Source organism: Octodon degus, unplaced genomic scaffold (assembly GCF_000260255.1).
Source record: "Octodon degus isolate 3935 unplaced genomic scaffold, OctDeg1.0 scaffold00080, whole genome shotgun sequence".
NCBI classification, from domain to species: Eukaryota; Metazoa; Chordata; class Mammalia; order Rodentia; family Octodontidae; genus Octodon; species Octodon degus.
The window spans coordinates 5,858,792-5,871,104 of record NW_004524656.1 but is presented as its reverse complement, the minus strand read 5'-3'; the positions used below and the strand labels follow the sequence as shown (position 1 = coordinate 5,871,104).

General features: G+C 45.9%; 1 non-coding gene and 1 pseudogene across 1 annotated transcript; both read right to left on the bottom strand.

Annotated features, from left to right (window-relative positions):
• Positions 1-2,289: 2,289 nt before the first annotated feature.
• Positions 2,290-2,408, bottom strand: LOC111818137. Its single transcript, XR_002822201.1, has one exon. It is a non-coding gene; the product is annotated as a U5 spliceosomal RNA (small nuclear RNA).
• A 3,108-nt stretch (positions 2,409-5,516) lies between these two features.
• LOC111818134 lies at positions 5,517-5,639 on the bottom strand (annotated as a pseudogene).
• Between the last annotated feature and the right edge of the window lie 6,674 nt (positions 5,640-12,313).

Here is a 12,313-nt window from a genome sequence, read left to right as displayed (position 1 = left end):
TGCAAATAGACCATTGTGGCTAATGGCTACCATATTGGACAGTAGGGATATAACATCTCCATCACTAGAAATTTCTGTTGGACTACATTACCCTATAGTATGGTCCCTGTTGTGGTTTATATCTGGGTGTCACCCTATAGCATTGTGTACTCATAGATGGGGATTTTGAGAATGAATTGGATCATGGGGACCTGACATTTGTCAATGGCTTAATCTACTGGTGACTTTAGAGCTCAGTGTGATGCTGGGAGGCGCAGCCTGGTGGAAGGAGGGCCTCATAGTCATGTGGCCTGAAGGGTCCACCTTCTCCTTCCTCCCTTGTCCTCGCTCTACTTTCTGACCGCTGTGTCCTGAGCAGGCCTTCTCTGCTGTGCCACCCTGCCTAGGACCCAGACTGTGGACTGAAACCTCTGCAATCTGTGAGCCAAGAGAAACCTTTCTCCTATAGCTTGTGGGTGTTTGGTATTGTGTCTCATAGCTGAGCAGGTAACTAAAACAGTCCTATTTTGCAGTAAAACATATACATCTATCACACACAGTATATTATACACACACACACACATGCACACACACACACACACATATATATATATATATATATATATATATATATATATTTACAGGTTTCTATCTGTTCTAATATTACAGATCTTTAAGATTTTATTTTTCCTTTCATAGAATGTACCTCTGTTAAGTGAATAGGAAATGTTAAATTATTATATGTTAACCTGACCACATGATGGAGAATGTTGTTGCTATATTAAAAAAAATACTCTGCTTCATAAGATCTGTTTATTTGAACAGTTCATATTTAATCCAAGACAAAGTGCTGTATCATGATGGGAGGCTCTGATTCCATAAATGAATTCTCCAAGAGTGCAAGGAAGAGCGTGTTGGGGAGATTATGCTACGTCCTCCCTTTCATCTTCTGCTCAGATGCCTAGAAGCAAATGCTGCTAAGGATTATGGGAGTGCAGTAAGCCTTTTATTTTAGGTGTGTTCAGAAATCCCCTATTCTGAAAGCCCCTATTCTGAGCTCCAGCTACTGCATGTACCCAGTTTCTTAGTGAGCAGTGTGGGGTCCTGGTGACACAGCCCTACTCAGGGGGGTTGGAGGCTGTGGATTTGGGAAACTGAGTGGGGAATCAAGGAGAAGGGCAGGGGTCTTGTTTGTGCTACTTGAGGCTGACGTAGTCACTTCAGAAAGCTCCTATTTGTACTAGCTGCCCATGTACATTTGTGTTCCTGAGGCTTCTCTGGGGTTGGAACTATAAAGAGCAAACGAGGGTAGAGCTCACCACCATGATGGTACTGACTGACTGGCTGCTTTCTTCAAGAGAAATTTAGGGCCAGGACTAGAGAAAGTTGAACTTTTCAGGGCTTATGAGATTGGTCTTTCCAAAGGCTTCAGTGTGTCAAAGTTTGATCTCCATTGTGAAGGTGGAAGCATAATGTGTCTATAATGTTTAGAGATGAAGCCTTTACAAAATGGTTAGAGTTGGCTGGACACGGTGACACAGGCCTCTACTCCTTGTACTTGGGAGCCTGAGGTAGAAGGAGTGTCATAAATTCAAGACCAACCTGGGCTACATAGTGATCCTCTGTCTCAAAAAGAAAAAAAAAAAATGCATTTAAGATTATAAGAAGTAATTAAGGGTGGAACCTCCAGGAATGAATCCTATAGCTTTATAAGAAGCGGAAGGAGACCAGATCAATATATACATATACACATCTGTTTGCTTCCTCTCCTTTGCTATGTGTTGCCCTGGGCCATCTTGGGAAGCTGCCAGTGAGAAGGCCAGTACCTTGTGTGGTCTCTGGACCTTGTACCGTCAAAAGCATGACCCCAAATTAAGCTTCTTTTCCTTAGAAAGTAGCCTGCCTCAGGTATCTCATTAAAAAAAGAGCAGACCGAAAAACAAAACCAAACAGGTTAATAAGCTATTTCAGTCCGTTCTGGATGCTATACTAAAGTATGCTAGATAAGGCAATTCATAAGCCCAGTTGTAGAGGCTGGGAAGTCCAAGGTTGAAGCAGCAGCACAGGTTTAGCTCTGAGGCAGGCTCCTTCTTCACAGACCGCGCAGTGCGCGGGACCCTCACCCAGCGGAGGGCTCCTCCACAAGGGCACTGGCCCAGGTGTGAGAGTGGAGCCTTTGTGGCCTGGTCACCCCAAGGCCTCACTGCCCATCCCCATCGCTGCCTAGTTGGGTTCCCATATATGATTCATTTTATTTATTTATTTTACAGCCAGACACATCGCGGTATTTTATTTTGAAACACAATAGATAGCCTTGCTCAAAAAGTGAGGCCTCAAAAAATTGAGATAAAACTCATAATTGTTTCTCTCCACGGAAATCTTTAGTAAAAGGTGAAAGATTTATACGATCTGAAGAGAAATGAGAGTATTCCATATATGATTCTTGAAGGGACACATATTCCAGCTGCAGAAGAGCAGATGCCAAAACCTCAGTAAACAAGATAAATAATATGTATATATATATATTTTTTTTGCGGAACTGGGGATTGAACTCAGGCCCTTGTGCTTGCCAAGGAAGCACTTATTCCACTGAGCCATCTCCCTGGCCCCAAGATAAATAATATTTTAATGATAATATTAAAAAACAATGAATGTTCCAAAGCCCAAGGTATAAAATATCAATATTTGAAAGTAAGATAGAATCTGACCCCGTACTTGCATGATCTGCCTCTCCCTGTCTTCGCCTTGGCCCTGGCCCTGGATGCAAATTATTGTTACCATCTTCAGTGCCTAAAGAACTTCTTTTTAAAGCCAGGCCTGGTGGCTCATGCCTGTAATCCCAGAATTCTGAGTTTGAAGCCAGCCTGGGCTACACTAGCAAGTTCGAGGCCAGCCTGAACTGCTTAGCAAGACACTGTCTCACAGAAAGCAGGCAAGCAAACAAACAAACAAAGCAAGACAAAACAAATCTTGCTTTTAAACAAGAACAAAACTTCCATTATTGGAGTCTAAAGTGCACTGAGGCTGACACTGCACCGCACAGAGCCCGTGAATCTTCACATAGTCATAAGCCCAACCACACCCAGCCCAAAAAGCTGAGCTGAACAGCTACTTCCAGGGTATGGCAAAGCCTCAGTCTGATCTTTTTCCTTTTTTTTTTATTAAGGTAAAATTCATACCATGTAAAATCACCCAAGTTAAAGTGCACAACTTTGTGGCATTTTATATACTCATAACAGTGTACAAGTGCTACCTCTATCAAATTCCAACACATTTTAATCTCTCCAAAAAACCCCTCTGATTGCTGGGTTGCTGGGAACATAGCTCAGTAGTAGGGTACTTACTTATTACACCAATCAACCATCCAGCCCAACCAACCAAGCCAACCAACCAACTGACCAGCCAGTACTGTTTTGAGAGCTAGACATGGTATGCACATCTATAATCCCAGAACTTGAGAGGCTGAGGCAGGAGGAGTGCTGTGGGTTTGAGACCAGCCTGTACTACACAGTGAGGGTTTTTCTCAAAAAGAAGAAAGAAGGGCGTTCTGTATACAGTAAAGTCACTTCCCTTCTCCTTGTCCTGTCCCTCGCCTCTGACAGCCACCAGTCAGCTTTCTATCTCTAGGATTCACCTATTCCGAAAGTTTGGCACACACAGCATGGCTGTGTGTGCTTTCCTGTGTGATGTTTTGCTTTGCACAATATTTCAAGCCCCATCCACCCTGTTGTGCGAGTCTGTACTTTATTGTTTTATGTGAGGGTCAATACTGCTCCACTGGACTGGAGAGATGGCTCAGTGGAATAAGCGCTTCCCTGGTAAGTGCAAGGGCCTGAGTTCAATCCCCGGTTCCACCAAAAAAAAAAAAAAAAAAAAAAAAAAAATATATATATATATATATATATATATATATATATATATATCCACTGTGTGTATGCACTCCATGTCACAGATTCACTTGTTGATAGACTTTTGGGTTGTCACCACTTTTTCATGTTTGTGCACATGGCTGCTCTGAAATTCATGTTCAAGTGCTTTTTTTTTTTGCGGAACTGGGGATTGAACTCAGGCTCTCGCACTTGCCAGGCAAGCGCCTATTCTACTGAGCCATCTCCCTGGCCCCTCAAGTGCTTGTTTGAATAGCTGCTTTCAATCCTCTCAGGTACAGACCTAAGCGAGAAATTGCTAGGCTGTATGAAAATTTCATGTTTAACTTTCTGCAGAGATGCTGTTTGGCCCAGAGGCCACATAGTTGTATATTCTCCTGGCAGTGCATAGGCAAAGGTCTTCACATCCTCATCAACGTTCCCTTCTCTTTCCTTCTTTCCTTTTAAAACCTTGTTGCCATCCTATGCAGGGTGAGGTGTTACCTCATTGTGGTCCTTGTTTGCATTTTGAGAATGATTAATAGTATTGAGTATCTTTTCATGTGCTTTACGGTCCTGCACATTTTTCTTTGGAGAAATGTCTTGTCAAGACTTGGCCCATAAAAAAATTGGGTTGTTAATCTTTTTGTTCTATTTTTTTTTTTTTGTTTTTTAGAAATTGGTGGTTTATTTTCCCTCAACTTCATTTTCATTATGCTTTCTTTTTGTTCTTAAGTTGCAAGATTTTTAATATATTCTGGATGCTGTACACTTTTACACTTTAGAGGTCACAGATATTTTCTCACCTTTTCTGTGTTAGTGTCTTAGTCTTCTCAGGTAGCCATAGTGAAATGCCACAGACTGAGTGTTTTCAACAGAAATTCGTTTTCTTAGGCAGGTGTGGTGGCACGTGCTTTTAACTCCAGCCCTTGGGAGGCTGAGGCAGGAGGATTGCCATAAGTTGGAGGCCAGCCTGGGCCACACAGTGAGTTCAAGGCCAGCCTGAACTATGTAGCAAGCCCCTCTATTTGCTCATGGTTCTCAAGGTTGGTGACACCATAATTAATTGGATACTCAGAAAGCTGAGACAAGAGGGTCACAAATTCAAGGACAGCCTGAACAGCTTAGTGAGACCTTGTCTCAAAACAATATAAAAAGTGCTGGGAATATAGCTCAGTAGTAGAGTGCTTGCCTAGTGCGTACAGGCCCTGGGTTGGATCCTCAACATATCTCCTTTTCCTTTCAAAAAAAAAGTTCTGGCCAAGTTGGTTTCAGATGAGCAGCTTATAAATTGCTATATACTGTGTTCTCTTGTAGGGGATGGGTGAGATCAAAGAGTTCTCCTGAGTCTCTTGTCTCTTCTGATAAGGACACTAATCCTATCAGATCAGGGCCTCACCCACATGACCTCATCCAAACCTAATTATTTCCTTAGATCAGCACATATTCCCTCCTCTCTTCTTTAGCATGATGTTTCAATATGCTTTTTAGCTTAGTCCAGCTTATTTAATTTTTCTTTGGTTGCTTATACTTTTGTTGTATCTAAGAATCCATTGCCAAATCCAAGGTCATGAAGATTTATCCTTATTGTTGCCAAAAAGTTTTATAGTCCCAGCCTTTGCATTTAGGTGTTGATTCATTTTGAGTTAATTTTTGTGTATGGTGTGACACAGATATCCAACTTTACCCTAATGCTTGTGGATTTCCACCTGTCCCAGCTCCATTTGTTTCAATTAGCAATAATCATGCCTCGGATAAACCTCATTGGCTACGGCACTGCCGCTGCACAAAGCTTCAGTTCCATTTGCTGAGGAAGGGCCTTTGCTCATTGGAGGATCTTGGCATGTTTGCTGAAGGCTGATGCAATGGAGTACGTGGAGTGTATGTGTGGACTCTCCATGACAGATGTGTTCATTATGCATCATAAACATGTGCTCATGAAAAATGCTATTCCGAGTATAAAAAAAGGAAAAAATTAACTCATGATAAACATATGGGTTGGGGGCTGGGGAGATAGCTCAGTAGAATAAGTGCTTGCCTGGCAAGTGCAAAGGCCTGAGTTCAATCCCCAGTTCTGCAAAAACCAAAGAAAACCAAACCATATGGATTTATTTCCACACTCTTAATTTTATTGCACTGTTCTGTATGATTATATATCTGTCCTAAGTCAGTATCATACTGTTTTGGTTTTTGTAGCTTTGAAATGTTTTGAAATTGGGATGCGGGAGTCTCCTAGCCTGACATTCATTACATAGATTGATTTAGCCTAGTTTAGCAATTATATAAGTGGAATTATCTAATGCATACTCTTTGTGTCTGCTTTCTTTCACTGAATTTTAGTTTGCCGTTGCCTTGTTTGTTTTTGGTCTTTTTTGATTTTACTGTATTTTTTTGGTTGAATTGTTTTTTAGGGGAGGTTTATATTTTGTTTTTGGTGCCGAGGACCGAACCCAGGGCTTCCAGCTTGCTAGGCAAGCATTCCACCGCTGAGCCAAATCCCCAGCCCCACTGAATTTTAATTTGAAGGCTACTTAAGTTTTTAAAAAATTTATTAACACATATAAATAATTTAAAAAATTCAAAGAGGATGAAAAGCGCTTGCCTGGCAAGTGCCAAGGGCCTAAGTTTAATCCCCGGTTCCGCCAAAAAAACAAAGAGAATGAAAAGATTAACATCAAAAGCAGTGCTGAGACAACCAATATTGTCAGTTTCTTGAGTATTTCTGGGGAGCAATTTGAGGCACAAACAGGACCCCGACAGTGTCTTAGTCACTGTCCCATAGCTGGACACAACACTCAGCGACTGTGACTAAAGAGGAGAGGTTTATTTCGGCACATGGCTGCTTCAGTCCACAGCCAACTAGTGCCAAGACAAAAACGGGGTAGGAGAGGAAAAGGTGCCTAATCCACAGGGCAAGCAGGGAGGGAAGGAGGAGCTGGGGACCAGAAAGCTCTTCTGGCTTCCCCCACCTCTTCCGAATGGACCCCCTCTCCTCACTGCATGTTCAGCTCTGACCCCCTTGGTGGAGGAAGCCACAGATGAGAATGGCAGCCTATGCTTCCACCCTTTCCAAAGGCCCAACCTCTGAACACACAAGGTTTTTGGGGGACAGGGGCATTTTAGATCTAAATCAGGATATTTAGTGTACCTGCTCCCTGTACCATAGAGACAGTAGCACATGCAACATATGTCATTCATATTTTCCAAATTTTCCTCAGTCAGCTTACTATGAATCCTTTCCTACTGTCATTTCAGTCCCATTTTTAAAAGTACTGGGCTGTCACTTAGTTGGGTCATCCGGTAGTTCTTCATAAGCATATTTGGCTCATGCATTTGAGGTAGTAAATGCCACTGAAGTGACTGTACCCATCTGGTCCCCTACCCCAGGTCCCGAGTAGCACTTTGTGCTATTACTAGTGAAATGAATTTTGACCAGTTGTGTGAGATTGAGTCTGCCAGGCTTCCCAACTGTGGGATCAAAAATGTTTCTTCTCAGGGCTGGCCCGATAGCTCAGTGGATTAAAGCGCCTGCTTAGGCAGACGCAGGGGCCAGGGTTTGATCCCTGGTCTGCCCTGCTGGTCCCATCCCTGGGGCGCACTGATAGGGTGAATGAGACTGGGTGTGGTGGTACTCATCTTTAATCCCACCACTTGGGAGACTAAAAAACAGGAAGGATCACTATGAGTTGAATCTATATAGAGAGACCCTGTAGACCATGTACTAAATACATAAAACAAAACCCGTTCCTTCTGTAATTAATAAGCAATCTGTGGGGAGTCTATAAGGTTATGCCTGTTTTGTCACCATCAAACATTCACTTAGGGGTTTTGTTTTGTTTTTGTTTTGGCGGAACCGGGGATTGAACTCAGGCCCTTGCGCTTGACAGGAATCACTTAGGGGTTTTAATGTGCCCTCAATTCATTCTGTCTGGAGTGAATGATTACCGTGATGATGGTGGAATGTATTGTATTTGCATTGTTCTTGACTTCTGATGGCCTCCAGAGCCAGGCTGGCTTGGTGAAGCTGCTGAAGCGCCTTCTGCAGTGTGCCTGTCCTTGACTCCTGAAGCCCAGCCTGCCGTCTCCAGAAGGCTTTCTTCAGGCCTAGGGGAATTAGGAAAATTAGAGAGACAGAGGGAGAGAGGGAGAAAAAGAGCTAGAGATAGAGAGACAGAGATGGAGGGGATTATTTGGGGTTCATGGTGACACTATCATAAGCACAAGAACTTGCCCTATGTTCCCTTCCTCTGACAGCAGAGCTCTTCTCTCAGTCCTCATGTGTATTTCTGGTCTTTGCTCTAGAAGAGCTAGCTAGAGTGATCTTTGAAAATACAAATCTGTCTAATCCTGTGCCCAACTCAAGATCCTTAGATACTTGTCCAGTTCCTATAGTGTCCCTCACTGTAGGCTGCCCACCCTTGGAGTGTGTTAATTGCTGGGCGAAGCTAGCACTGACATTTTGGATTTTATTTATCAGAAAAATATGGAATGTGAATGATTGATGCAGAGGTCATTATGACTATGCTACATAGAAGGCACTGCTGGCTTAGTCATAGTTCCAATCTGTGTTCTAAAAATATAATTGTAACATCGGGGAACATTCAAATTGTTTGGATGTTAAGAAAAAGTATTATCTAAGCCATGGAATATTAGCACTAAAGAGAAATGAGCTATCAAGTTATGAAAACACATAGAGAACCCTTAGGTCGAGATTAGGAAATGAGAGAGGCCCAATTGCAAAGGCCACACACTGTTTAATTCCAACCATATGACATTCGGATAAGGAACAAAAAATGGAGCCAGTTAGAGAGGTGTGTGTCTCCTGGGCTTGAGAGGAGGAAGGGGTAAAGACAAGCAGAGCACTGACTTTGTAGAGCGTTGCAATGATTCGCTGCGACACGATAGTGGTGGACACGTAGCACGACCACGTGAAGTTGTGAAGACCCCTAGGATGTACACCACCCACGGCAAACCCCACGGAGGACCAGTGCAGGGCCCCTGGCCGCAGGAGGTCTGCACTCTGGTACAAGCAGCTCTTGGTGCAGGAGGCGGAGTGTGCGAGCTCCCGGGAACTTGGTGCTTCTGTGCAAACTTGCTTGTGACTAAAACTGCTTTACAGAATGAACTTTACTTATTTATGTATTTATTTATTTTTGTGAGGGACTTTTAGAGTCATCCATAGTGACTGTTATTTGAAGAACTTTGATCCTTTTTTTATTTCTGTATTTTAGGGAAGGGTCTACAGGGTGTTCAGGGCCTCACTACTAGATCGGACTTGCAGTGATCCTCCTGTTTACAGCCTCCCAAGAGCTAGGATTACAGGCGTGCACATTTTTTTTTTTTTTTCAGAACCAGGGCTTGAACTCAAGCCCTTGCACTTGCCAGGCAGGTTCTTATTCTACTGAACTCTCCCTGGCCCCACACCCAGTCTCAATTACCATCTCAGCGCGCCCCGGGGAGTGGGGCCAGCACAGCAGGCCTGGGGATCGAACCCCCAGCCCCTGAGCCTGCGTGCAGGTGCTTTAATCCACTGAGCTATTTTGCCAGCCCCAGTAAGGGACTTTTAGCTTCACAGAATACTGAGAAATCCCTAGCTGGGCCACATCAGCCCTCATCTAGTCTGTGCCGATCTGCACTGTGCTTTTATCCCTCCTCTGGCACAGCTTGCCCTTCCTCTTCTGCTACAGTTTGTGTCTAGGTGTCTCCCCAAAGTCTCCTGCAGCAAGGGGCGCTTCTGGAGTTTGTGACTGATTACTGCGGCTGTGGGTGCTGCACCTACCCTGAGGCAGGTAATCTGCATTACAATGTGAGGAGGGGAGAGAGGCCAGCTAGCTGCCCCAGCTGCTGCCCCTCCCTTCACTCAGCTCTTTGCTGCCACCATGAAAGGTTGCTCTCTGCCTTGGAGCCAGCTGAGTATGGACTGAAACCTCCAATAACCGTGAGCTAAATAAACCTTTCCTTCCTTCAATTTGAGCATCGGGTATTTGTCCCAGTGACGAGAATAAAAAGTAACTGAGATGCCTCCTGTCCACCTGGTTCTCGGCTCTGGGCAAGGGGGAGCCTCTCTGCAGCACCCTCCTTTGGGCCTAGCTCTGCCCGCCAAGGTTTTCCATCAGCAGCTTTAGCAGCCGCAGCTGTGCTTATGGGTCTGTTCTCCATCTCTGTGATTGCTGCTTCCTTCCCCCAGGTGGATCGTCTTTTATTTAAAGGCGATGGCCTGGAGGGAGGTGGGAGCCGCAGAGGGGATGGGTCGTGTGGCCCAGGGTGAGGCAACAGGGACATTTCACGCACTCTGAAGCCAGACTGCTGCTAACTCTGTTGCCTTTGTTCTTTCAGCAGCCCCTCTGCTAGGTATAGGAACCCCCTTTTACAGATAAGGAGACAGCCTCTCAGAATTCTAGATGCTTACCCAGGTCATGTAGGGGTGAGGTGCATTCGAAATCAGGTTTTCTGGCTTTGTGGCCACAGTATCAGCCCCACTGATTTTTGGGGAGCAGCAACACAGCTGAGATACTGGCCTGAGTTGAGCTGGGGACACAATGGAGCAGATGGGCTGCTTTGCTCCCTGAGCCCTGAACACCCTGGGTCCTCCTGAGAAGGGGATCCAGAGCTTGGGCTCTTGTGTATTTTCTCTCCATTTCCTTCAGCTTGACTGCTTTCTTCTGGTTTGGGCCTGGGTTTCCTCACCTGGCACCTGAAGCCCTTCAGAAAGCTCAGTGGTGCTGCTGCAGCCTAGTGCTCCTCAGTTCACAGGCTACAGGCTTTCCTTCTGCTGGGGGAGCCTGCTCCTGGCCTTTCTCCTCAGTAATTCTTGGGCCTGTGTGACCTGCAGGGCAGGCTGTTGAGGCTCAGGTCTCACTGGGAAAGGGGCTGGGATGCACAGCCAGCGCCTGGGGCAGGGCTGGGGCCTGCACTGTGAGTCTTCCCACCTGCTGGGCCCTCAGAGAAAAACTGCCAGCTGAGGATATTTTCAGACACAGCTTAGTTGAATAAATCATGACTGGGGGAGATAGCACAGTGTCGGCTGCTCTGAAGACCTGGCGCTGGTTCCTTAGAGGGCCAGTGAGGTTCCGGGGTCTAGAGTCAGGCCTTTCCCTCCCCTCAGGGCCAAGCAGCTTCCCTGCTGCCACGGGGGTTGGGGGGTTGGCAGATGGGTAGGGGTGTGTGTTTCCCCCACCTGCCTCCACTTCTCAGCAGCTCCTGGTCTCTTATAGTCCTTACGTCTTTACCCAGTTCCTTTTTTTTGTTCCATATTTTAAAAATACCATTTGAGTCCCTGCCTCGGATAGGGAGGGAGACCAGAAGGCCCACAGTCCTTACCTGGGAGTTCTCATCCCCTGTGGGATTTCAGGGAAGGACAGGCAGGCACAGAAAGGCAATACACAGCTGTCAGATCAGGGCTGGGTGGGGCTCGGAGAGGGAAAGCACCTGTCCTGCTGGGAAGAGGCAGTCGATCATTTCTCCTTCCCCTGGGCATCTTTCTCCAGCCAGCTTCTCTGCTAGGCTCTGGGGGACACAGATGGCTGACAGGCAAGATAGAGTGTTTATTTCCTTTAAGGCAACTTAATTTAGACTCCAAGTTGGCTCTCGCTTGGGTAGGCATCTCGGAGTCTTCTGCTGCTATAACAGATTGGCTTGTGGTTCTTGAGGCTGGAAGTCTAGGCCCTTGGCATCAGCTTCCAGTGAGGGCCTTCGTGCTGCGTCACTGGCTGGCAGAAAGACAGTCGAGTGCACGCAACACAGAGAACGAGGCTGATTTCATTAGGAGCCCACCCTGGGGAGTAGCAGCCTCAGTCCGCTCATGAGGTCAGAGTCCCTGTGACCTAGTGACCTCTTCAGAGCCCTACGTCTCCACATCTTGGCCCTCAACTTTCCCTGAGCTTTGGAGGGGGCTTTCCAGCCGTAGCAGTGGGGGCACATCACCAGCATGAGGCAGTGCAAGTTCCAGGTGGCAGCAGAACTGAGGGCTGGGGCAAGAGGAGGAGGCAGTGTTTGCTGGGCTCTTGGGCTCAGGTTCAGGGCAGGGGACTCAGCCTGGTGTGGGACGGTGGTCATTTCTCTGTGAATCTGGTCATCCACTGAGAGCTTCGCAGAGCAGGCTGTGGTCCTCTGCCTCTGCCTCGCCTCTTGGGCTCCTGTTTGCAAGCAAGTCTCCTCCCCTGCAAGGACATTCTTGGAAAATGGAAGCCAGAAAGATCAGTATTATGTCCTGGATGGTGTTCTCTCACCCCCAGTTTGTCTACTAAAAGTCCTGGCTCTCATGGTCTCAGAATGTAGCTGTGTTTGGAGATACAGACTTTATTTTATTTATTTTTTTTGCGGAACCGGGGATTGAACTCAGACCCTTGCGCTTGCTAGGGAAGCGCTTATTCCACTGAGCCATCTCCCCGGCCCTGAGATACAGACTTTAAAGAAGTAACTAAGCTATTGTGAGGTCCTTACGGTGGGTCCTTGTGCAACAGACCTGG